General features: G+C 40.6%; 1 pseudogene; it reads left to right on the top strand.

The window, feature by feature from the left end:
* The window catches only part of LOC109679226 (B-cell CLL/lymphoma 9 protein pseudogene), a 204,762-nt pseudogene that overhangs the window by 83,233 nt on the left and 95,512 nt on the right, over nt 1–26,017 (top strand).

Below are 26,017 nucleotides of genomic sequence, written 5' to 3' on the forward strand. Positions count from 1 at the left end.
ACAGTGAGATAATACAGCCTTCTTTTCCTAAAACTCTCTTTAACATTCTAGATCTTCAGTGAAATGTCAGAACTTAGTAAAGCCTATATAGGCATCTTATTCTGCAGAAAGATCCTTTCACCTCTCCTCTTTGCCTGACTGTAGCTCCTGCTAATCAAAACACTTATTGACCTACTGGCCTCAAAGATTCCAGTGCAAGACAGACAGACCATGTGTTTCAGTCATTATCTGTGGGTGGCAGATGACAATGGTAGTAAATATTTGCTGGTGAAAAAAGAAGAACGTAAGAGACCAGGATCCTACGACCACTTTTAGAACCCACAACAAATAATCCAAAATGTTTTACTAGACTCAACCTCCAAAATCTACACAGTCCCCCAAATGTGTGAGAATCCTCTAACACAGGAGACTTTGGAGACTTTTAAGCCACAAAGAATGGCATAGAGCAATATTAATGTAAAAACTTTTACTCCAAGTTAAACTCTTAACTAGTTGTAATTCTTTATTAAGATAGAACTATTCAAATCTATATGCAACTGGTAACTTAGATTTCACACACATTAAAATAAACATTACTAGGTCATTGCCAGACATGCTCTCTGAGAAGATTAAATGGAAGCATTGAGAACCTCATCAAGCCCTCCCACATGTTGAGAGGACTGTGACTATGCTGACAGCACTTAGCACATAGAATGCTCTGTCCCACAGACTCCCCCACCTTCTTCAGGAAACCATGGACATCAAGGACCTCCACACACACATCTTGGGAAAAGAGCACACTGGATTTCTGCCCTCTTTTGTTAGAGAAATCAAAGCAGACATCAAAATAAACAATTAGGTTATCTGACTGCATCCAGGAAGGCAGCTGAGAAATGCCAATGATAGAAAGGACAAACAATGCACAACATTCATGCTGATTTATTCATATCTCACTGGATACATGTGCCATTTTTGTTCATTATACAAAGATCTGTGTAACTTGAACAATGAATTGGATGATAATCATGTAATTGGAGCACTCAGATGCTCAGCTATGACATGAGCAGTAGTCCATGGCAGGACAAACATACCAGAGGTGTCTTAGTGAATAAAATGGGGTTGGAGGTTTGATGGCAAAATATTCAATGAACATCTTTCTGGACCTTTAGAAGAGGGAACAATAGAGGAAGGAGTTGAACTCTTGGTCACATGGATATAAGGGTCTTGGGACACATTTCATTTAATACAGTAGTTAGAGAAGGAGGTGGTAGCTTGATGTTCTTTTGGAAGCTGGAGACCTTAGACATTGGGCAAGAAACATGGCTCCACCAACCCCTTCTTTTATCTGTGTAGATTCTCCATATGGAAGCTGAGGGACCTGCCTGAGCACACAAAAATCATGGAAACATTGTCACTTATGAGTCTCCATGTGAATGTTGATGGGAACAGTTGAGCCCACAACAATTGAGGAATGATGAGGGCCTTTGAAGTATGTTTTGTGAAGTAGGAATAGCAGATGAGAAGGATATTGGAACCTTGGATGTGTTCCAAGCTACCCTGCAATTCTGTATCCATAAAAAGAGAAAGTCACTCCTTTAAAGTCCTCCTTTACTGTCACAGTGAGAATATGAGAGAAAACATGCCAAAGCAGAGAAAGAGATGTGCTGGCAGCATCTGAGATGCTGGAGTGTAGAAAAAGTCATTGAGCTACAGAGAATGATCCTGGCCATTTTCAGTAGGACCTGCTTCTGGGCTGAGATCCAGGACTGAGTGAGACCTTATCTCCTCCCGCAGGACAGACCTCCAGTTTTCTGTGGGGAGGTTTCTTTCAAGGCTCACCCTGACTTCACACTGCTGTGTCTCTTGCAATGTAATACATGGATATGTCTTCTGAGGTGACAGAGCTCAAGTGCAGGAAGAACTAGCTCTTGCATGTGTCTTTGGAGATGTATATGTGGCTCTGGAAGGATGGATTGTAGTAAGTACTAACATCATAACAAATGTACCCCATCCCCTCTTTTCCCTTCCCTGTGGCTGGAAGATTCAGCTCCAGCATATGCACTGGTGTTGAAGTCAACTGAGACCACACAGATGAGGAACAGATTCTGCAAGGGCTTCATCAGGCCAAGTACAGACTACTGCAGCTGCACCTGGAACAGGACACCTGAAGACAAGGAGTATCATCCCATCAGTCAGCTGTAGTACAGCCTTCACACATAAGTGTGACATTGGGGACCCTCATCTTGGCAAAGTGTAACCAGACACAGGATAAGACCCAACAGTCTCATCTTCTAGACCAAAACACTGCCTTCCGCAGAGACCTCACCCCTATGTGAGGAGAGAGCTTTGAGCTCCCAAAGTCCAGGCCAGGAAATTTAGCCTCAATAATATGAATTAATATTTAATGAAGGAGTCCCCTTCTTATAAATGGGTAGGACTCAACTCAGGATTCCTTGTGTACCCATGTACAATGCCAATTCTCTTGAATTTAAGTGATGTAATTTTCATAGCTAATCACAGCAAGTGCCTACCCTCCTGATCCCAGATATATCAGATTCAAATCCTTTTCTCTTATCCCTGCCACCAGCACAATCTCCTGTCCACACAAGCTCTCAGTTTTACTTCTCCAGCTCTAATTCCTGCATATCTTCTACTTTTTCCCTCTGTTCCCTCTAGTAAGATTGAATTCCCACGTCAGCTTGGATTTCATTACCTTGTCACATTGATGTTTTTACAGGAGGTTAATGCCTACCTTCTGCTCTAGGACATGCTCTGATCCAAGATATACCTCTATTAAAACCAAAAGAGACTGGAGAAAAAACTGTTTAACCTGTGATTTATTCACCAATATGATTCTAAGCCCTTGAGAAAAAAAGAGGCAATTGGCTTTCAACTCTCCAAACTCCAGTGAGAATTCTGCCTCTCTATTTGACTGTTCCCATTTTACATTCACATTCCTCTCTTGTTCTCCATAGGATTTTCCTGGATTTAAATTCCTCAACTCATCATTCACCTCCATTTTTGTAAATTTCATCACAATTTTACAGTACACATAGAGAGATGGCAGTCAACTCTGACATCCACTGATCCATAAAATCCTAGTTCCATTCTTCACCTAGAAATGTAAGGTGGAAACTTCTTTCAGAAATTCATCACCCATTTCTACTGTTATTTTTCAGGTAATGAGTCTACATTCTGTGTTTAACCCCATGGGATTTGTGGAGAGCAGAGTGAAGACATCACTTCCCAGTGAAGAGAGAATATCAGGAGCCCATGAGTAGTTGAGTAGCAAACAGATTTGGGAGACAGTCACATCCAACTGAGGACATGATAGTCACTGTTTAGATTCTCATGACTTCTAACCCCAGTCACAGGGAGCAGCTGTTGACTTATATCTGCTCAACTCTCTGGTTTGATCTTTTCCAGAAAGACCTAAGAGTCACGTTCAATATCACAGACAATTCTGTACTCAGAGCACTGAGGACACAGAAACAGAGGAGTTCTTGGAATTTAGCCAGGTACTGACCCCTCCAAGGCTTGTTGTGACTTGCAGAGAGGTTCAAATGAGTGGTTGAGGAATATACAATTTTGTCCTGGGGTGTCCCGTTCACACCCTGCCCTGACACCTCTTGATGACAAAATCACTTCAGTTCACTTCTCTCTTCCTCGTTCCCATGAAGCTTCCCTATATACACTATTTACACAAACTCTTGAGTTTCTGGCTGTGAGAACCGGTGTGTGAGAGCCCAGGTCCCTGACTCAACTGAAAATCTCTTACTTACCCACCTCCACAGATAAGATTATAAGTTACATGTTGTGTGCATTTTACCACAATTCCAAGAAATTACAACACAATTGAAAATTAATTGAAAAATGCAGGGCCTTTGGAGAGGCTGCGGTTCTTCTGACAATAGTGTAAGACAGTGGGGGAAAGGGAAGGGGCAGGGAGAAGGGAGGAGGAATGACCCAAACATTCTATGCACATATGAATAAAAAATAGTGTAAAACAAAAGTTCCCCTTAAATCTCCAACCCAAACTCCTCTGAGAATCCCAAGCAGGGCACAGTTCATCATATTCTTTGCATCTCTATTGTTCTTTGGAACAAAGTCCCTGGCACTGTGTCTTGTGGCAGTGGTAACCACCATGTCAGTTCCTGTGAGGCTTCTGGTACTGTTACCATTTGCTTTATTAGGGTTTCATTGACTCTGTAAGTCTTTCTTGTTATGGGACCATTAATATTTCTACTCACCATCTGGTTGGTGACAGACTAAGTGTTGTGCTACAGTGATAAAGTAATAATTTTGAGGTTTTTAATGACCAGGCCCTCAGCCTTAATCCTCTCTGCTACCTTGTGGATTCTCAGGAAAATGTCAGAACTTACTACAGCCCCTGTGGGCATCTCATTCCCAAGAAATTTGCTTTCCAACTAGCCTCTTTGTCTACTGGTCCTCCTCAGGGGCAGAAGAAGGAAAATGGCCCAGGACGGGATAGTAAGGAACACAGTGAAACAACACCCCATCCATGAGTGTTTGCAATTGTGTGTAATAGAATAAAGGCCAAAAGCAAAAAACATGGATATTTCATTAATAAAAATGACATGGGTTAACAACATGCATTTGAGATGTGAAATTATAATTTTTAAACAAATTAGCAGGTGAATATGTGTGACATGAAGTCAAAAGTAAGGAAAAGGTGCTTTGTGAAATGTGTTACGCTGTCACTAACAATGAAAATACCTGATAATCAGAAGGTTTTTGGCTCCTGGTTATAGAGGTTCCAGTCCATGACAGGGAGACAATTGATCTCAGCCTTTGATGTGGATGACAGACTGCAAGGACAATAAAGTTTTGATGGGGAAAAACTCCTCATGTCATGGTGAGCAGATGAAAGAGAGAGAAAGAGACCTGGGCCCCACAGCCCTTTAAGAGCACACACCCAGTGACACAAAATCTCTTCTAAACACATCCCTTACAGTGTCACAACCCATACTGCCAGGATGGGCATGAATCCTCTGACAGAGAAATCCTTGGGTGTTATTTTAAGTTACAAATGGTGGCATAGAACAATGTTAATATAAAAACTTTACTTTATGTTAAATTTCTTAAACAAATTCAGCTTTGCTTAAAATGGCTAAACCTGCATTGGATTAGTAATGTCTTTGTATATAGACAGTGAATATTTAGAAACGCACAATTATAAAGTAAAATCAATATTTAACTGGCCAAGGAGGAATTCCAAGATGGCGGCTAGAGGTAGGAAGCAGAAAGCGACCCTCCTATAGTGAAATCTTGGAGAGACGCTGGAGACACACTTTGCAGGCATAATCACTGAGAAAAGGCATAACTTTGATTCCTCCACATCTCCAGCCGGTGCAGAGAATCTCCACTTCACATTAAATGGAGAAACGAGGAGGGCCCCCAGGGCCGCCAGTGGCCGGCGCCCATACAGCTAGGGAAGACGTGGACCAGCTTACTGTCGATTAGTACACTAACACTCCCTGTTTATACCTTTGAAACTCTCTTGTCTGATACCTTGTTCTGCTTTCTCCCTCTTGTCTGTATATTTGTTTTCCACTTTTCTTTAACTTCTCGCTTTCCATCTCAGCTCACTCTTCCATTCTAAATATTACCATTGTTATTATTACAAGCTAGAAAATACTTAATTACACACAGTACAGGGACAGTAACAACACCAAGGACAATGACGGGAAGACAGAAAAAACAGGGAAACCAGTTTCCCCACAGCAAAAAATTAGTACAGGAACCAGAGGGGAATGAAGAGAACAGAAACTCAGAGCCAGACTCCAACAAAATGAAGATAAACTATGCCAAAGGACCCAATGAAGCCCACAAGAATAATTTAAAAGAAGACATACTACAAGTACTCAATGAGAATTTTATAGAGATGATACTGGATAGGGTCAACCAAAATGTACAGGAGACACTCAAGAAATTCCAAGACAATAAAAATAGAGAATTTGAAAAAGCAAAAGAAGAAATAAAGGAAACCATAGAAGCACTGTATAAACACCAAAGTGAAAGAGAGAACACAATGAATAAATGGATAAATGAACTCAGGACAAAAATAGACAACAATAAAGAAGAAAACTGCCAGGATATGGAAAGCCTCAGAAAAAAGAACGAAACAGAACTGCAAAACAAAACGGAAGGCCAATCTAGCAGAATAGAACAAACAGAAGACAGAATCTCAGAACTTGAAGATGAAATGGTAATTAAAGGAAAAACTGAAGAACTATTAATTAAACAACTCAAGACCTGTGAAAAGAAAATGCAAGAACTCACTGACTCCATCAAAAGACCAAACTTGAGAATCATGGGCATCGAAGAAGAAGAGGTGCAAGCAAAGGGAATGCGTAATATATTCAACAAAATAATAACGGAAAATTTCCCAAATCTAGAGAAAGATATTCCCATACAAATGCAAGAGGCCTCCAGGATACCAAACAGACCAGATCAAAATAGAACTACTCCACGACATATCATCATTAAAACAACAAGTTCAGAAACTAAGGAAAGAATATTGAAGGCTGTAAGAGAGAAAAAACAAGTAACATACAAAGGTAAACCCATCAAAATCACAGCAGACTTCTCAACAGAAACATTAAAAGCAAGAAGAGCGTGGGGTGAGATCTTCCGGGCACTGAATGAAAATAACTTTAACCCGAGGATACCCTACCCAGCAAAGCTATCATTCAAAATAGATGGAGCAATAAAAGTCTTCCATGATAAGCAGAAACTAAAACAATATGTGACCACAAAGCCACCATTACAAAAGATTCTGCAAGGGATCCTGCACACAGAAAGTGACACCCAACTTAACCATGAAAAGGCAGGCAGCACCAAACCACAGGATAAGAAAAAGCAAGACAGTAGAGCGTAACATCAAGTTAGGTACACACAATCAAACCTTCCAACAACTAAGACAACTAAATGGCAGGAATCACCACATACCTATCAGTACTAATGCTTAATGTTAATGGACTTAATTCACCCATCAAAAGACACCGTTTGACAAAATGGATTAAAAAAGAAGATCCAACAATTTGTTGCTTACAGGAGACTCATCTCACTGACAGAAATAAGCATATGCTTAGGACGAAAGGCTGGAAGAAGATTTACCAAGCCAATGGCCCCCGAAAACAAGCAGGAGTAGCAATACTTATCTCTGACAAAGTAGACTTCAAACCTACATTGATCAAACGAGATAAAGAAGGACATTCCATACTAATAAAAGGGGAAATAGACCAAAAGGAAATAATAATCATCAATCTGTACGCACCCAATGTCAACGCACCCAATTTCATCAAACATACCCTTAAAGACCTAAAAGCATATATAAACACCAACACAGTGGTTGTGGGAGACTTTAACACTCCATTATCATTAATAGATGGGTCATCCAGACAAAAACTGAATAAAGAAATCCAAGATCTAAAATATGCAATAGATTAAGTGGACCTAGTACATGTCTACAGAACATTTCATCCAACCTCTACACAATATACATCCTTCTCAGCAGCCCATGGAACCTTCTCCAAAATAGATCATATCCTAGGGCACAAAGCAAGCCTCAGCAAATATAAGAAAATAGAAATAATACCGTGCATACTATCTGACCACAATGCAGTAAAAGTAGAACTCAAAAACAAAAGTAAAGACAAAAAACATGCAAACAGCTGGAAACTAAATAACTCATTACTTAATGAAGACTGGATCATCAATGCAATAAAAGAGGAAATTAAAAAGTTCCTGGAAGTCAATGAAAATGAAAACACAACCTATCAGAACCTATGGGACACAGCTAAGGCAGTCTTGAGAGGAAAGTTTATAGCCATGAGTGCATATATTAAAAAGATTGAAAGATCCCAAATCAATGACCTAATGATACATCTCAAATTCCTAGAAAAACAAGAACAAGCAAATCCCAAAACAAATAGAAGGAGAGAAATAATAAAAATAAGAGCTGAAATCAACGAAATAGAAACCAAAAAAACCATACAAAGAATTAATGAAACAAAGAGTTGGTTCTTTGAAAAAAATAAACAAGATCGATAGACCCCTGGCAAACCTGACTAAAATGAGAGAAAAAACCCAAATTAGTAGAATTAGGAATGCAAAATGGGAGATAACAACAAACACCATGGAAGCCCAGGAAATCATCAGAGACTACTGTGAGAACATACATTCAAATAAATTTGAAAATCTAAAAGAAATGGACAGATTTCTAGATACATATGATCATCCAAAACTGAACCAAGAGGAAATTAATCACCTGAATAGACTTATAACACAAAAGGAAATTGAAGCAGCAATCAAGAGTCTCCCCAAAAAGAAAAGTCCAGGACCTGATGGATTCTCTGCTGAATTCTATCAAACCTTTAAAGAAGAATTGATACCAACCGTCCTTAAACTGTTCCACGAAATAGAAAGGGAAGGAAAACTGCCAAACACATTTTATGAAGCCAGTATTACACTTATCCCAAAACCAGGCAAAGACACCTCCAAAAAGGAGAACTATAGGCCAATCTCCTTATTGAACATTGATGCAAAAATCCTCAACAAAATAATGGCAAACCGAATTCAGCAACACATCAAAAAGATTATTCACCACGACCAAGTAGGCTTCATTCCAGGGATACAGGGGTGGTTCAACATACGAAACTCAATAAACGTAATAAACCACATTAACAGAAGCAAAGACAAAAACCACTTGATCATCTCAATAGAGGCAGAAAAAGCCTTTGATAAGATCCAACATCATTTCATGATAAAAGCTGTAAGAAAACTAGTAATAGAAGGAAAGTTCCTCAACATTATAAAAGCTATATATGACAAACCTGCAGCCAGCATTATACTTAACGGAGAAAAATTAAAACCATTCCCTCTAAAATCAGGAACCAGACAAGGATGCCCACTATCTCCACTCCTATTCAATATAGTACTGGAATTCCTAGCCAGAGCAATTAGGCAAGAAGAAGGAATAAAAGGAATACAAATAGGTAAAGAAACTGTCAAAATATCCCTATTTGCAGACGACATGATCCTATACCTTAAAGACCCCAAAAACTGTACTCAGAAGCTTCTAGACATCATCAATAGCTATAGCAAGGTAGCAGGATATAAAATCAACATAGAAAAATCATTAGCATTTCTATATACTAACAATGAGCAAACAGAAAAAGAATGTTTGAAAACAATTCCATTTACAATAGCCTCAAACAAAATCAAATACCTAGGTGTAAACCTAACAAAAGATGTGAAAGACCTCTACAAGGAAAACTATACACTTCTGAAGAAAGAGATTGAGGAAGACTATAGAAAGTGGAGAGATCTCCCATGCTCATGGATTGGTAGAATCAACATAGTAAAAATGTCGATAGTCCCCAAAGTAATCTACATGTTTAATGCAATTCCCATCAAAATTCCAATGACATTCATTAAAGAGATTGAAAAAATCTACTGTTAAATTTATATGGAAACACAGGAGGCCACGAATAGCCAAGGCAATACTCAGTCAAAAGAACAATGCAGGAGGTATCACAATACCTGACTTCAAACTATATTACAAAGCAATAACAATAAAAACAGGATGGTACTGGCACAAAAACAGACATGAAGACCAGTGGAACAGAAGAGAGGATCCAGATATGAAGCCACGCAACTATAATCAACTTATCTTTGACAAAGGAGCTAAAAATATACAATGGAGAAATAGCAGCCTCTTCAACAAAAACTGCTGGGAAAACTGGTTAGCAGTCTGTAAAAAACTGAAACTAGATCCATGTATATCACCCTATACCAAGATTAACTCAAAATGGATCAAGGATCTTAATATCAGACCCCAAACTCTTAAGTTGATACAAGAAAGAGTAGGAAATACTCTGGAGTTAGTAGGTATAGGTAAGAACTTTCTCAATGAAACCCCAGCAGCACAGCAACTAAGAGATAGCATAGATAAATGGGACCTCATAAAACTAAAAAGCTTCTGTTCATCAAAAGAAATGGTCTCTAAACTGAAGAGAACACCCACAGAGTGGGAGAAAATATTTGCCAACTATACATCAGACAAAGGACTGATAACCAGAATATATGGGGAACTTAAAAAACTAAATTCTCCCAAAACTAATGAACCAATAAAGAAATGGGCACGTGAACTAAACAGAACTTTCTCAAAAGAAGAAATTCAAATGGCCAGAAAACACATGAAAAAATGCTCACCATCTCTAGCAATAAAGGAAATGCAAATTAAAACCACGCTAAGATTCCACCTCACCCCTGTTAGAATAGCCATCATCAGCAACACCACCACCAACAGGTGTTGGCGAGGATGCGGGGAAAAAGGAACCCTCTTACACTGTTGGTGGGAATGTAGACTAGTACAACCACTCTGGAAAAAAATTTGGAGGCTACTTAAAAAGCTGGACATCGATCTACCATTTGATCCAGCAATACCACTCTTGGGGATATACCCAAAAGACTGTTACTCCAGAGGCACCTGCACATCCATGTTTATTGTGGCACTATTCACAATAGCCAAGTTATGGAAACAGCCAAGATGCCCCAGCACTGACGAATGGATTAAGAAAATGTGGTATCTATACACAATGGAATTTTATGCAGCCATGAAGAAGAACGAAATGTTATCATTCGCTGGTAAATGAATGGAATTGGAGAACATCATTCTGAGTGAGGTTAGCCTGGCTCAAAAGACTAAAAATCGTATGTTCTCCCTCATATGTGGACATTAGATCAAGGGCAAACACAACAAGGGGATTGGACTATGAGCACATGATAAAAGTGAGAGCACACAATGGAAGGGTGAGGATAGGTAAGACACCTAAAAAACTAGCTAGCATTTGTTGCCCTTAACGCAGAGAAACTAAAGCAGATACCTTAAAGCAACTGAGGCCAATAGGAAAAGGGGAACAGGTACTAGAGAAAAAGTTAGATCAAAAAGAATTAACCTAGAAGGTAACACCCACGCACAGGAAATCAATGTGAGTCAATGCCCTGTATAGCTATCCTTATCTCAACCAGCAAAAACCCTTGTTCCTTCCTATTATTGCTTATACTCTCTCTACAACAAAATTAGAAATAAGGGCAAAATAGTTTCTGCTGGGTATTGAGAGGGGGAGAAGGAGGGGGCGGAGTGGGTGGTAAGGGAGGGGGTGGGGGCAGGGGGGAGAAATGAACCAAGCCTTGTATGCACATATGAATAATAAAAGAAAAATGAAAAAAAAAACTGGCCAAACACTGGCTCCAATTTTTTTTCAGGAAGGTCAAAGTCTTTTTATGACCTGATCTCAATGGAAAAAGTATGAGCATTGTGGTGGACATCTATACTCCCTTCTACAGGGGGAAGTGTAGAATAGGAATATCTCAGTCAAGTCGAGCATAGGAAAAAACAACACTCTTTCTCCAAAGCAATAAATTCATAAAGGCCTGGAGACAACTTAAGTGGAAGAGCACCTGTCTAGCAAGAAAGAAGCTCTCATTTCAAACCCAATACGATTAAATTTATAATAACAAGCTTTTGCATTTATTGGAAAGACCTTATCTGTGCTGACTTCATCTGCTTCATAACTGCTCTGCACCACAGATTCCCTGATCTGTTCCTGGAACACACAGGAATTAGGGGCCTTGAAGGGGAATACTACAATCAAAATTCCAGAGGATTTACTATTGATTTACTGTGTAAAATCAAGACAGATGTCAATATAGAGAAAATGTGTTCTCTGGTTGAATCCATGGATTCAGTGATTTTCCACTGATAGAAAATCACTCCAGGAAAGTGGACAATCTTGATGATGACTTAGTCATATGTCACTGGACACCATGCCATGTTCACTTACTTCACAGAGATCCGTGTGAATTGAGTGAAAATCAGGCAAAATGTGGATCTTAGATGCTTGTGTGTGACATGAATCTAGACACTGGGGACACTGGTGAGGTAGGGATTGACCACCCACTCAGCCCATTCACTGACCACTGTCATCACAGAGTCCACTATGGACCATCTAGCTATCCTCTGACCTGAGGTATGTGAGCTGTGAGAAAGGTCCTATGGTCAGCAGCTGTCTGGGCTCCACAAGAGGCAAAGCTGTCCTGTAGTGGAGCCTGTTTGACAAGGAAAACGGGCACTGCAGGGTGTGGCACACCTCTCTAACCTCTCTATGTGTCCATGGAAGAATGGATGCATGAGATGGGTCTTAGGCAATGATGGGCTTAGGGCCTTGATGGTGTACTTTTCAGTGAACTTCCTTGTGCCTGGAGATGAGGGAACAATGAGAATAATGGAGCAGAGCTCTGTTCCCATGAACCTCTGATGCTAAGGATTGATTTACTGTGAATTCAGGTTTTAAGAGAGAGGAGATGGTGGAGTTTAGGTAGTGGGCATGAATGATGATTCCATCCACCCAGTTCTCATTACTCATGTGGATTCTTCATGTGGAAGCTGAGGGATCCATCTCAGCACACAAATCCCAAGGATGCTTTCAGATTCCCGTCCTGAATATGCCACAGCGTGGATGGGAGTGGTTTTCATCCCTAAGATTATATTCCTGCCTCTTTCAAGGTAATCTGAGAGTTGTATTCTCAGCAAACATGGAATCGTTCTCCATCCAGGGGCCTCAGTGATGAATAGAAAAGAAGAAATGCTGGCCATCGAGGGCTGTAGTGTACATATGGAGCAAGAGGTTCAACAACCCAGGGAGCACAGGGACCTGAGGAGAAGAGGTGGGTGGCTCAAATTACACAGCTGAGACAGATGTGGTTCTGTCTGAGGGTAGCGACACAGGTAGAAGTGTTGTGTGGCTGGACTGTGCTGGTAACTAGTCCCATTTCATCCATAAACAGAGAATGTCACTTCCTCCTACTGCTACAGTAAGGATGTGAGAAAACAAGTACTCCAAAACAGAGAAAGAGAGATGTTCCTGGAGGCATGTCAGTCACTGGAGAAAAAAGAAAACTTCTGAGCTCAAAGGAAGTAATGGCCAATAGCACCGGCACCTGCTTCTGGGCTGAGACACAGTGCTGTGTGAGATTTGAGTGACCCCAGCAGACAAGGTGTCCAGTCTCCTGCAGGGAGGTTTGTGTCTTTTTTCTCACTGACTTCACATCACTGTGTCTCTTGCACAGTAATACACAGCTGTGTCCTCTGTGGTCACAGAGCTCAGCTGCAGAGAGAACTGATTCTTGGACGTGTCTCTGGAGATGGAGATGCAGCTCTCGAGGGATGGGCTGTAGTTAGTGCTTCCAACAGCATTTATGTATCCCATCCACTCCAGGCTCTTTCCAGGAGGCTGGAGTATTCAGTTCCACCAGTAACTACTGGTGATGGACTAACCATAGACAGCACAGGTGAGGGACAAGGACTGTGAGGGCTTCAAGAGGTCAGTCCACCATTGTTTTAGCTTCACCTGGGACAAGACATCTGGAGTCAAAAAAGAATGGCATCTTGCCATTTTGGTAATGATTATGTAGCTGAAGGACAAAATCATAGCTGAAATGTACCTAGCTGAAAAAGAGAAATACCAAATGATTTCACTCATGTGAAGAACTGAAAATGAGAATAGAAGAACATGGAAAGAGAGAGTGGGAACACTAATCACTTAGAGATACAGGGAAAGGTGAAAAAAGTACTCATTGGTCATGTGTGTTATCACTGGTTACTAATAACAATGCGCTGTAGAATTCACAAATGTCAATATGGTTTTTGAAAGGCAGGCAGATACATCAAAGCACAAAATGTTGGCATACATAGTAGTATGCCACTTTTAATGATACTACTTTTAATGATGATGTCATGTTTCAACAAACAAGGCAGGCATGGTCACAAGCTCCAGTCTTCTCATCTCTATTAGAGGTGTTGGCCGGAGGATGACAGCACAGGAGCTCCACCCTGCAAACAATGAGCCTCTATCTGAAAAACAACTAAGGTGGGAGGGCTGGAGTTGTGGCTGACAGCAAGGAGAAACTGCATAGGTAGAATGTGACCTGGTATTCAAACATGAAGAATGTCTCAGGCAGGCGAGATCTCCAGAATCAATGTGCATGGAGGTGTCCGGTAAGGCCTGGCCAGGTGGGAACCAGAACTACAGGAGGAAAAGATCATGTTTGAGTCTTCATCTACCATTGGGTTGATGCTGTGCTTCCTGTGAGCTGAGCGCCCCCTGCTGATCCAGAGCACCACTGCATACAGGTTTATGTCTTGGCTCACACTGAAGTCCCCTGACTGTGCTTCCTGTACAGTAATACACAGCTGTGTCCTCTGTTGTCACAGAGCTCAGCTGCAGGGAGAACTGCTTCTTGGATATGTCTCTGGAGACAGAGATGTGATGTGGTTCTTTATGTTCTCCAATATTATTGCATTTTTTTTAATGAGGAAAAAAGTTGCAGGAGGACTCTGTAATTTCTCACCCAGGTACGAACAATGGATAAAGTAAAATAGCCAATATTTGTACAACATGCTGAAGTCACAGTGCCCACTCACCAGAACCACTCAGAAAGGACAAACCTTGCTTTCAAATCAACCACAATTGACTGACACAGGTCTATTGAGAGGCAGTTATGGGTATTAAAACATTCACTCCCATAACTCCACCAACCTAAGGGGAATTAATGAGCAAAAGAGTATGAGGTTTGATAATCTGATCTTAGTGAATAGGGGTAGTGACAGAATAGAAGTAAGAGGAACAACAGTGGTGAATAATACAGAAAGTAAAGAATGTAATGGAAGAAATATGCAGAAATAAATGGAAAGGGAACAAGAGAACAGGGTTATGAAGAATGCTAACAATCAAGCCAGTCAGAGAAAATAATGATTGTTCTAGTAAAATCATGAGAGCAGAGACAATAAAAACGATAACTATGACAATAAAGATATAATATAGAGAAAAAGTCCTTGTGTGAGTCTACACCTCACACAAGGTGTAGACTACGCCATTGGGGATGATGCTGTGTTTACTGTGAGCCAAGAACCTCCTGCTGTGTAAGAGCAGCCTGCCTGTCCTTTTGTCCCTGCTCAGGACACCTGTGACAGCACCACTGGTGCCCAGTTTCTAAGTGTATCTTGCAATTGCAGTCACTGACCCATCCGTGAGGGTCAAAACAGATGTGAGGCCCATGCCCTTATGCCATCCAATCTTTAAGGACTGACTCTCCCCTTAATACTCAGATAGCTGCAGCCTTGGTTTCCATCCCAGAAACATGGAAGGGGAAGACAGTCTGAAGGAGATCTTCTTGTCTCAAGTTCCTCTGAAAATCCCAGTCAGTGCACAGATCATCTTGATTCATTGCACATCTGTCAAATTTTGGAACCTAGTCATTGCAATTGCAGTGTGGTGGTAGTGACCATCATATCAGCTTCTTTCAATGTTTCAGTACTTCTGCCATCTGTTTATCAGGGTTTAAATTATTAACTCTATAAATGTTTTATTTTCAATTAGGGTTGGTTAGTAATACAAGGGTGTTTCATGTGCAAAATTCCATTCATTCATACGAATTATTGGTGGTGACCCAGGTTCTGGACAGTGAGAGTAGTGATGATATTGGGAGTTATCAGCCCACCCAGCCCATTCACTGACCACTGGTTATCCAAAGTCTCCCATGTTTTTAAAACCAAGATGCTTTGCAGATGGGTCCACCTGGACATCCTCTAACTTGAGGTGCTTGAGCTGTGAGGTACCCTGCGTTCAGCAGAACGCTTTACCAAACGTGAAGCAGGATAACTTGAAGTGGAGCTTTGTGATTGGAAATCCTATGTTGACATGACATTTGGGCACTGTAGGGCATGAGACCCCTCCTGGAGTGTCCATAGACACATGAGACGGATCTTAGGGATTGAAAGTGGAATTCATTGAGTATAATATTTCTGTTCCTAATGATGTGGGTATAATGGCAGTAAGGGAGCAGAGCTCTGTTTCTATGGAGCTCAGGATCTGAGGACCAACTTAGTCTGGATTCAGGTGTTTGAGAGAGAAAGTGATGTTGTGTTGGTGTTCTTTGTGGAATGTGTAACAAGAGACAGTGGGCAGTTACATCCATCTGTTTTTCATTATCCAGTGGGTTCTCCATGGCACAACTAAAGATCTATCTTATCACAGCCCTAAGGCCTCCTTTCAGAGCTCTACCCTAAATATGGCCCAAGAGGAATGTGAAAGGTTTTTATCTCTGTGCCTATCCTCCTGCCTACCTAATGGGGAATCTGAGAGTTGTGCTTTCAGCTCTATTGGTGTACATCTTTCACTTCCATGAGTCTAAGGATAATGAATAGAGAAGTGGAAACCCAGACCATCAAGGACCATACTGTACATGTGGAACAGCAGGTTCAACAACCCAGAGTGCACAGGGACCTAAGGTGCAGAGGTGAAGAGGACTGACCATGTCCACCCTGGAAAGGTGTTGTTCTGTCTGAGTGAGGTGGCAGAGATAGAGGGAGGGTGTTCAAAGGAAACCTTTTTTAGTGATATTTACTGTTTTATACTTTCAGAACAGGACAGCCTGAGTGTCCTAATAGCAGAATTACTTCTTTACATATATTGAGGCTAGAAGTCCAAGATAAGACTTCCACTGTGCTTGGTTTCTTGAGATACCTGCACTCAAGCTTAGTGATTGGACATACCACAACACTTAGTTAATCTTTTCCTATGGAATTATCCATGTGTGAATGTGGAAAGATGGATGTGGAGAGAGAGAGAGAGAGAGATTGAGAAAATCATAGACTGCCTCACAGACAGAGAAGCATGGACCTGTTGAATTCCTGTCTTTATGAATATTTAATCTTAAATGCCACTTTAAATGACACATTTCAAGGGATATTACATGATCACTATGGCCTTTCTGCAGATACATTTTGAGGGACACAGTTCAGCCCACAACACCAATCAAGGGAGAATGAGAATTTTGGTGTATTGTTTGTCAAAGGTTATATGGGAATTGGTGAAGAATGTGTTCCTAGTGACTGATCCCACAAGACTTTAAATAGAGAAACTCACTGTGCTTACTGCCAGAGTGAGCATGTGAGAAAGAATGTGAAAGTTCAAAGAGAAATTCATCCCAGGGGAAGCTGGGATATTGAAGCAGAGAGAAAACCACTGAACTGAACAGGAAGGCCTGGGCTTTTCCTTCTGCACCTGCTTCTGGGATGAGAGTAAGGGCTGGGTGGGCTTTGAACACCTCCTGCAGTGCAGGCCTTCTGTGCCCTGCAGGGAGGTTTATGTCTGGTCTCACACTGAAGTCCCCTCTCTGTGTATCTTGCACAATAATAAATGGCTATGTCTTTGGTGGTCACAGAGCTCAGCTTCAGGGTGAACCGGTTCTTGGCAGTATCTACTGTCATGGTGACTGGACTCTTGAGGAATGAGTTGTAGTTTGTGTCCCCATCCTTGTAAATTTCCTCAACCCACAGCAGTCCACTCCCTGTGGGCTGTCGGATTCAGCTCCACCAGCTACCACTGCTGATGGAATAACCAGAGACTGTATAGGTGAGGGACAGTGTCTTTGAGGGCCTCAGCAGGCCAAGTCCTGACTCCTGCAGCTGCACCTGGGATAGGACACCTGGGGCAGAGAACCACAGAGAGTCATGAACTCAGACGCAGCAACCCCATGTCATCCTGCCTGAATTCCTGAGTCACTCACCTCTGTGACCTACAAGCAGGAAAAGAAACAGTCACAAGTGTTTCATGTTCTTGTGGATGGAATCCATGACTCCCAGAAAATAATTCCAGGGTGTGGAAACATCTTAATTTAAGTAAATGTGTAGCTTTATCTGGTGATGTAATTAGAGATTTGCGTTTGTGATATATCCTGCTTGTGAGTACTTAACAGGGAGAGCAGAGGCCCCTGTCACCTGGCTCCCTTGGGGGAGGCTGGTGGATGATTTTGAGAGTGCTCACACCTTTTTCTCCTTTCAGCCTCACCATCTGCAGAGCTTAATCTCGAGGAGGGAAATGTGCTGAAGATGCTGACTGTGGATCCAGGTGTACACAGCACACAAAAACAGAAAAATATATGTACACATACATGTACACACCACACACACACATACACTTATTCAGTTTTAAATAAGTCAGCTTCATATGTCAATCTATTATCTGCCTTTCTAACTTGCACTCTGAAATATCAAAAGAATGACTATTTCTTGTTAATCTCTGTTAGTCATAAAATATCTTAAGAATCCTTGTAGCATATTCCTCGTGTTTTTTTGGAGGTGTTGGGTTTTGATCCTGGTGATTCATCCTTGCCAAGCAGAGAATCTTAATGCTTTAGCCACACTGTGAAAACATTTTTGGGTTTTGATTTTGAGATAGGGTCTCACAAACTTCTTGGCCACAGCTTGTTTCTAATGCAATCCTCAAGACCTCTGCCTATTGAGTAGCTAGAATTATAGTTGTGAGCCAGCGTCCACCTACACATCCCCCATGTTAATGTAAATCCATGTAAGCAAAGCCTGTAATATGACTCTCCCTTCAGAAGCCCTCATTCCATCTTGAGGGTGTACTTTCCTCTGTGATTAAATGTACCCTTATTTTCCACTGAATTCTTTTTCTGACAGTGACAAGAACCTGGGGACACTATGTGGAGGTCTCTATGCTCCCTCGTTCTCTCAAGCACCCCAGGTTTCACCTCTGCCAACAATGCACAGCACCCAAAAACACAAGAACAAAAGTCAAAACACCTGAGGTTCTCTCATGTTGCCCAGCTTCTTCTCAGCATAGACAGGTATTACAAAATGAAGACAGAACAGGGATAGTGTGAAAATTATTGAAAAACCTTCTCCTCTTCCGGAGTATGTGTCCAAACATATAGCAAACTCTATTTAATCAAATGGAAAAAATAACCTAATTAATAAATTGTCAACAGACTTAAATATTTCACAAAATAACATAATCACGTGGGTAAACCATTTATGAACAATCCTCAAATTCTCTATCATGGAAATATAAATTAAAATCACAGTGAGATTTTAAAATATATTTCATCTGTGATCATGAAGGCATAATGAAACCCCCTGAAGCTAAGTAGGGTGGAAGGGGTAAGAGAGAGGAACAGAGGGTTTAATCTTATTGATTACAACATATTTGCTGGGGAGATATCATGACAAATTTCCTTTGAACAATGAATATGCATCTAAAAATGAAGAACGGGAATGTAAAATAGGTTTTATAGAGGATGGAGTTTAGTGAGAGGGGGCGAATCAGGAGGTAAAAGTAGGGAGAATATGATTAATATATTTGTATGAATAGAGATCAATAGAGCCTGTTGAAATCATTTTAAGTGGAGCAGAGTGGGAGGAGTGAGAATGATGGTGGGGATGAACTACACAAGGTAACTTGCAAACACATATGGAAATGTCACAATTAATTCCCAAGTACAATTAATGTATTCTAATACAAATCATCAGAGAAAAAATAACATCATCATAGCTCCTAAAATTCCACTAATGAGCACATGGTCAGGAATAGGAAACAATTTTGCCAAAGTCATATGTACAGGTATTATAACTGTAAAATTAGTTACAGGATCCAATAAGGAAATTAATATAAATGTTCTTGAAATAAGGAATGGATAAAGGAAATGTGGTGCCTTCCTAAAATGTGATACCATTCAGCTTTTCAAAGATGGAAATACTGTTATATTTTCCAATATGGATGAGCCAGATGACATCAGGTTAATTGCAATAATCTGGGCACAGAAACACAAGACAGTATGGTCTTACTTATATGTGAACATAAAAAGATGGAATTCACAAAAGTAGACAGTATCATAGTGATTTCCAGGGGTTGCAGTGGGGCAGGAAAGGGAGATGATAGGATCTTGGTGATTTGCTTCATTTTGACAGGGACACACATTTCAATAACCTGTTGCATATTGTTGATACAATACTTGGAAATAATATAATGTACATGTCAAACTTCCTTAGAGAAAATATTTTCAATGTTCTATCTATCCACATGATCAAGTAGGTGAGGTGAATACTGCATAAATTAGCCTATAGTAATTAGTTTGCAATGTATGCCTATGTACACCTAGGTATGTATTAAGTTATGTGGTATACTCAGGACAGGAGAGAGTGTGCTGATGTAGGGTTCCACCTATCTTGTTCTCATTTATCTCTATCATCATGGGTTCTCCATGTGGAAACTGAGGGGACACAGCCTCCAGGGCAGCTATCAGAGCCACTCCCTGAACAAGTGCCACTAAGAATGCCAGGGGTTTTTCATCTCTGTGTGTGACTTTATTCTTCCATCATGGAGAATCTGAGGCCTGTGCTCTCAGCTCACCTGTAATCTTTCATACAAGGGCCTGAATGATGCATGGAGAAAAGGAAACTCAGACCATCAAGGACCCCAGTGTGCACATGGAGCTGGAGGCTCAACAACCCAGAGAGCACAGGGACCTGAGGAACAAAGGTAGGGATGTCTGAGAAAGCCCACCTGGAACAGGGGTTTACCTATCTGAGATAAGTGTCACAGACAGGTATGGTGTTCCTGTACTGCACTGGATTTTCCACAGAACTATTCCTGACTGTATTTAACAGCTCATATTGTCAGAATTGGACACCATAACCTGAGTGTCTTAAAGGGAGAAGTATTTATTCATATTTCTGAATGCTGGAAGTCCAAGACGAAAGTGTCAGTGTGCTTGTTTCCTAGTATTCCCTCTCTCTGCAGTTGGATGCTGGTCAAATGACCACCTTGTATCTTTGTTCCCATATGAAATTCTCATAGACCTCTGTGTTGGATACCAGACTCGATTACCAGATTTAACTGTAACTACTTCTTTAAATGCCACAAGCCATATGAAGGTATCTTTTCACTTAGCACTTCCCCATGTAAATTTTGAAGGACACAGATCAGCCAACATAAATCTAGGAATGATGAGAATCCTTGGGTTATTGTTTTTGTCAAGGAGGAAATGATGGTCATATGGGAATTAATGAAGGATGTGTTCTTAGTTACTGAATCCACATATCCTTAAATAGAAAAGTCCACTTCCTTCTGTTCTGCAACAGTGATAATGTGACAGAACAGGGACCAAAGCAAAGAGAGGTCTGTGCTGGAATCTGAGACTTTGAAGAGGAGAGAAAACCAGTGAGCCCAGCAGGAAGTCCCTTACAAGTTCCTTCTGCACCATCTTCTAGCATGAGATGCAGGGCTGTAATCTAAAAAGTTTCTGCAGAGTAAAGTATGTTAACAGTGAAAATACAATATAATGTGAGAACATATTTGCAAAATATACACCTGGTTTTGTGTTAATATCTTGAATGTGCAAGAAATTCAATAAATGATAAGGAAACCAACACAATGCAACATGAGCAATAGTACTAAATAGGCATATCTCAAACAGATATAAAAATGCCCAACAGTAGAGAGGAAAAAGTTCACACTATCAAACATAGTCAGGGGACTGAAAATTTAAACCTCAGTGTGATATCACCTAAAACCTGTTAGGATGTCTAGTATCAAAAATTGAATGACAAAAAAGACTTCTGAGGATGTGGTGAAAGGTAACAGATATGTACTGCTAGTGGGAATGCAAATTAGTACATTTATTATGGAAAACAATAAGGAAGATCACTAAAAATCCTAAAACCCAAATGACCTTATGAGTTTTCAGTATTATGCCTGCGTATTGATCTCAAGTATTTGAAATCAGGTTGTCTATAACATGATTTTGAAGCATATTCACCACAGCCTTATTCACAAAAGCCAAAGCTTGGATTCAACCTAAGCAACCTTGAATGACCTAATGGGCAGGCAAGCAAATTCATTTCTAGAGACAAGAGAATACTACTAACCCTTGACAAAGAGTGAACTGTCATTTTTGGCAACATGGCTGGATGTGGACCCAGTTTTGTTAAGTGAAATAAGGCAGAGATAGAAATAGAAATCCCTTATGGTAAACAGTATTTCATCTATAGGGGAAGATTTTATTCAAGATATATTTGGACACACAGTGCCTATGGTTAATAACAATATATTGAAGAGTTGAATATTGCTTAGAGAGAAGAAATTATGTGTTTTCAGATGAGAAATCAGAAATATTGTGAAAATGTGTAAGTTTTATATGAAGTACATGTATATTCATCTTTAGATTTCTGACGAAACAGGATCATACACAATCAAGCCAAATTCTGTATAGGAGCAGACGTCATGCATGCTATCAGGTGGTCTTCCTTGTTCTATAACTTGTAGTGTACAATATGGTCCATCTGATCTTCACTGCATCATGCACTGTGGTCAACTCTGTTCCCATGATTCATAATGCATAATGTTTTGGGTAAAGCCTGTGAGCTTTTCAGTCTCAAGACTTATCATACCTTTACTTAGCATTTCCCATTTCACAATATGCTTAATGTGAGCATTCTGACACCTAAGCCTATCAGGACTGAGTGTTTCTTCTAAGCCTTGATTTTAGGAAATGATTCACTGAACATGGACAGCCCCTGTACCCACAAGAGATAAAGATCATAAAAGTCTTTATGCAGTCCTAGGGAGATGAGCCTAAAGATCCAGGTCTGGCACCATCACTGACCAGGAATATCCCAGGTCCTGTGGCTCTGTGCATGAGGGCAATCTGTGCTTGTCCAAATTCATTGTATGAGTCCTGCCTGTGTGAAAAAGATTAGGAATTATGCAGAAGGCAACAGCTGCCTATAGGGAAACCCAGTCATTTGGTAGAAAGTTTTTTTGGATTGTAAAGTTGAAGTAAACTTAACTTTTAAGATGTATTCATTGTGCAACAAGGAGAAGAATCTGTGGACAAAATGGATCGAAATCCACCCTTAGTGCACCACCGATCCCAGTCATTCCTAGATAACCAGGGTTAGGCCAGAAACATTCCTTATGAGTAGACCCAAATTACACCTTGTCCAGGGAAACCTGAAAATACTCCCCTCCCTCCTGCAGGCAGAATTGATTCTCTACAGAGCAGTTTATGGAAGGAACCCAAGTTTACATCTTGAAAAGAGTAATCAATGATGGTTGATAGATCTAGTGCCTGATTAGCTTAGGAGTGTTGTGGATCTAGAGAAAGCAAAACACTGGTCTTGCCCTCAGGACTGTCCTCATATGGCACCAGATCTGTTTCATAAATAGGGAATCTTTTCTGTGAAGTCCTGCAGACATTTATTGGATTTGATGTTATATCAGTAAATACAGCTGCAATGAACTTCCCATATATATCTCCTGCAGCTACTGTGCCAGGCAAGGTGGGTCCTGACAGTCTCAAGACAGTGCTTTTTCCATAAGAAGTACAGTAGACTTTGAAACCCAGGTTATCTGCAGGGACAGAATGGATATCAGATCCATAAAATCTGTAACCTCTGTCCTGAACTATGGTGGCATCATTGTAAAGGAGCAGCCAGGCGAACTCTTTAGCCAAGAAGCAGTATAATGGCTCAAAAAGTTGATGAATTTCCTAGAATTTCCTTTTCCTCCAGCAGATACTAGCAGGAAATGGCTGTGAGATTTATGGCACTGACTCCTATGCACTGCCTGATGATGAGGCAGGAGGAGCTTCAGACAGCTTTGTCTGCTGCAGGGAAGAGCTATTGGGAAGTTTTCAGAAAACTACCATGCTATTTTAGTATCCTGCAACCAGGTAATGGCGGGCCCTGTTAGGTTTCCATGCTAAGCTAAGACACTGAGAGCACTCAGAGGTGTCTGATAGTTATACAGAGCCCACATAAAAGGGTTGCTACCAATTGTACCTTAGGTATGGAAGGCTTCATTTGATCCTGCAGGTACCTCCAGCACCCCTAAAACAGCTATCCCATGCTAAACGTTTTCTGGAATTTCGATTTCAAAGATGATGTCACATATTCCTTGTGATGTAAATTTAAATTTGTATGTGAAAAACCTTTACAATCATGAATTTTGAAAGGTTAGTATGAAGGGTAGTTTTGTTCAACTTAATCCAGCATGCACTTTGTGTCTGGTACATAGAAAATGGTTTGTAGATATGGTGTCCTCTCCTAGCACTGAAAATAGCAGTCAGTGCCCTATTCTTGCTTTTTCCTGTGAAGTGCTGAGATTTTCATGAACACCATGCTATGTAGACAGCCATTAGCTGGAGAACATTGAGGAGAATTAACCTCAGAACTAGAAACAGAAGCAGCTGGTGAAAGTGCCTCAGAACAGAGATATGGAGACAGTGACCATAACTCAGGGACACTCTTCCACAACAAAGGCAGCAGTTTTTCCTGCTTCTTTTTCAAATTCATTGGAATGTTTTCTTTTTTGATCAAAATTTTTATTAGGATATATTTGTTATGGGGGGCATTCATCATGACAATTCCAATTAGGTTTATATTGTATATGGGTTAGGTCACCTCCATTGTCTCTTCCCCTTACCTCCTGATGTCATGAGTTGTGGTGGTGGAGAATTGAACTCAATTTCATCAGTTCCCACTGTGAGGCAAGGATGAGGAATCTACTTTCTAATGTCCAGTCTGAAAAGACTTAAATTTGGGATTGCAGTATTAGCTGTATCAGTCAATGTTACAGCAGGAATCCAGTGGTGTCTAACAGTGTCATCACTGCTGATACTATTATCATTCCACACTGAAGCCAGAAAGGGTCTGTGTGAACTCATGTCGGATCACACCAGACACCTGGTCTGCTCTCCTACATGACACACCTGTGACTTGGGCAGTCAGGGACATCAGCTCAATGTTTTCACACATGTATTTATTATATAGAAACAGTGTTCTTTGAAAATCACTTTCCTCCAAATCATTTCATGAACAGAGACATTAATATAGCATATTACATCCTTCCTTTAAAATAGATTTAATGTGGTACCTGATATTAGCTAATATCAGATCAATAGCTGTAGGATAAGACAGAGAACCAAGACAAACATGGACCCTCTGGTTAGATCCTGGAAAGGGGGAAGAGTTGTGTGGGACTGGGGAGGGGAAGAGCTGACATCCAACATCCAAAAACAGATAAGTTGTTAATCACCAGCTGGTGTCTGGCCCTGAGTTCTGATTAATAGCAGAAAGAATATCTTGAAAGTTATGGAGTTGTGTTGGTCTTATGGTAAGGCTAATGTAGATTCTGAATAACACAGAGAACATGGTAGTTGTCCAAATGCTTATATGATGGGATGGAGGGTGCAGTCTCAATTTCTACCCTGGATAGACCAAAGTAATGGTCACTGGGGCTGAAAAGGATCATTTTTTTCATTCATCATCTAGTTAGAGAAACTGCTGCATAGGTCATACTTTACTCTTGGTGGGGAGAACCTACAGGTTATCCAAGTCATGTAGGGAAAATAAAGAAGTAAAAATTTAAGTTAGATGTCATGACACTGACAAGTGGATGAGGGAATTGAGAGCCAATCAGAGCTGGGGAGTAGGAGAGGATGGCGAGTGTCATGATGAGGAAGTGAAGAGGTTTATCTGATGATTTCATTCTCTTTCACTGGAGTAAAACCTGACGGAAGGCAGGTTTTGTGGAAGGCATTTGGGATGAGCAGTGGGGTTTGATCTGCTGGTGTGAGCTGACCCAGCATTGTCCTGCTGTACACTTGCAGAAACCTTTCAGTGTTCAGATTCAGTAAAGTTGAGAACCCAGTCTCAGGGAAACAATACAGGCACCTTGTTCTAAAAGCAGTTCTAGTTCTGCTTCTCAAAGGAAAATTCTTGAAACTTGTTCATACTTTTACACATGGGATCCTGAGATGAATGAGTTCTTGCTAGATTGTTGGCATGCCTGAGAGGTATGTTTCATTATGTTGCATTACAGAGCATTTGTCTTCTTTTTACTGGTAATTATTTTACTGGTTTTTCACAAGTGTAATGCTCTAGAAATTTTAATCACGCTCTTTTGTGGTCCAACTGCACAGTTTTCAAGTCTGTGAATTTTACATTCTTCTCCTGATTTTCACTGAAAATCTAGCTAACAGAATCCAGCAATATCAGGTGGGTGCCAGAATGCTTAGTTCCCTTGAAATTTGACCCTCATGATAAATGTGTGTATCACTAGAAACTCAGCACCTCACTGTCTCA

Source organism: Castor canadensis, chromosome 3 (genome assembly GCF_047511655.1).
Source record: "Castor canadensis chromosome 3, mCasCan1.hap1v2, whole genome shotgun sequence".
Lineage (NCBI taxonomy): Eukaryota > Metazoa > Chordata > Mammalia > Rodentia > Castoridae > Castor > Castor canadensis.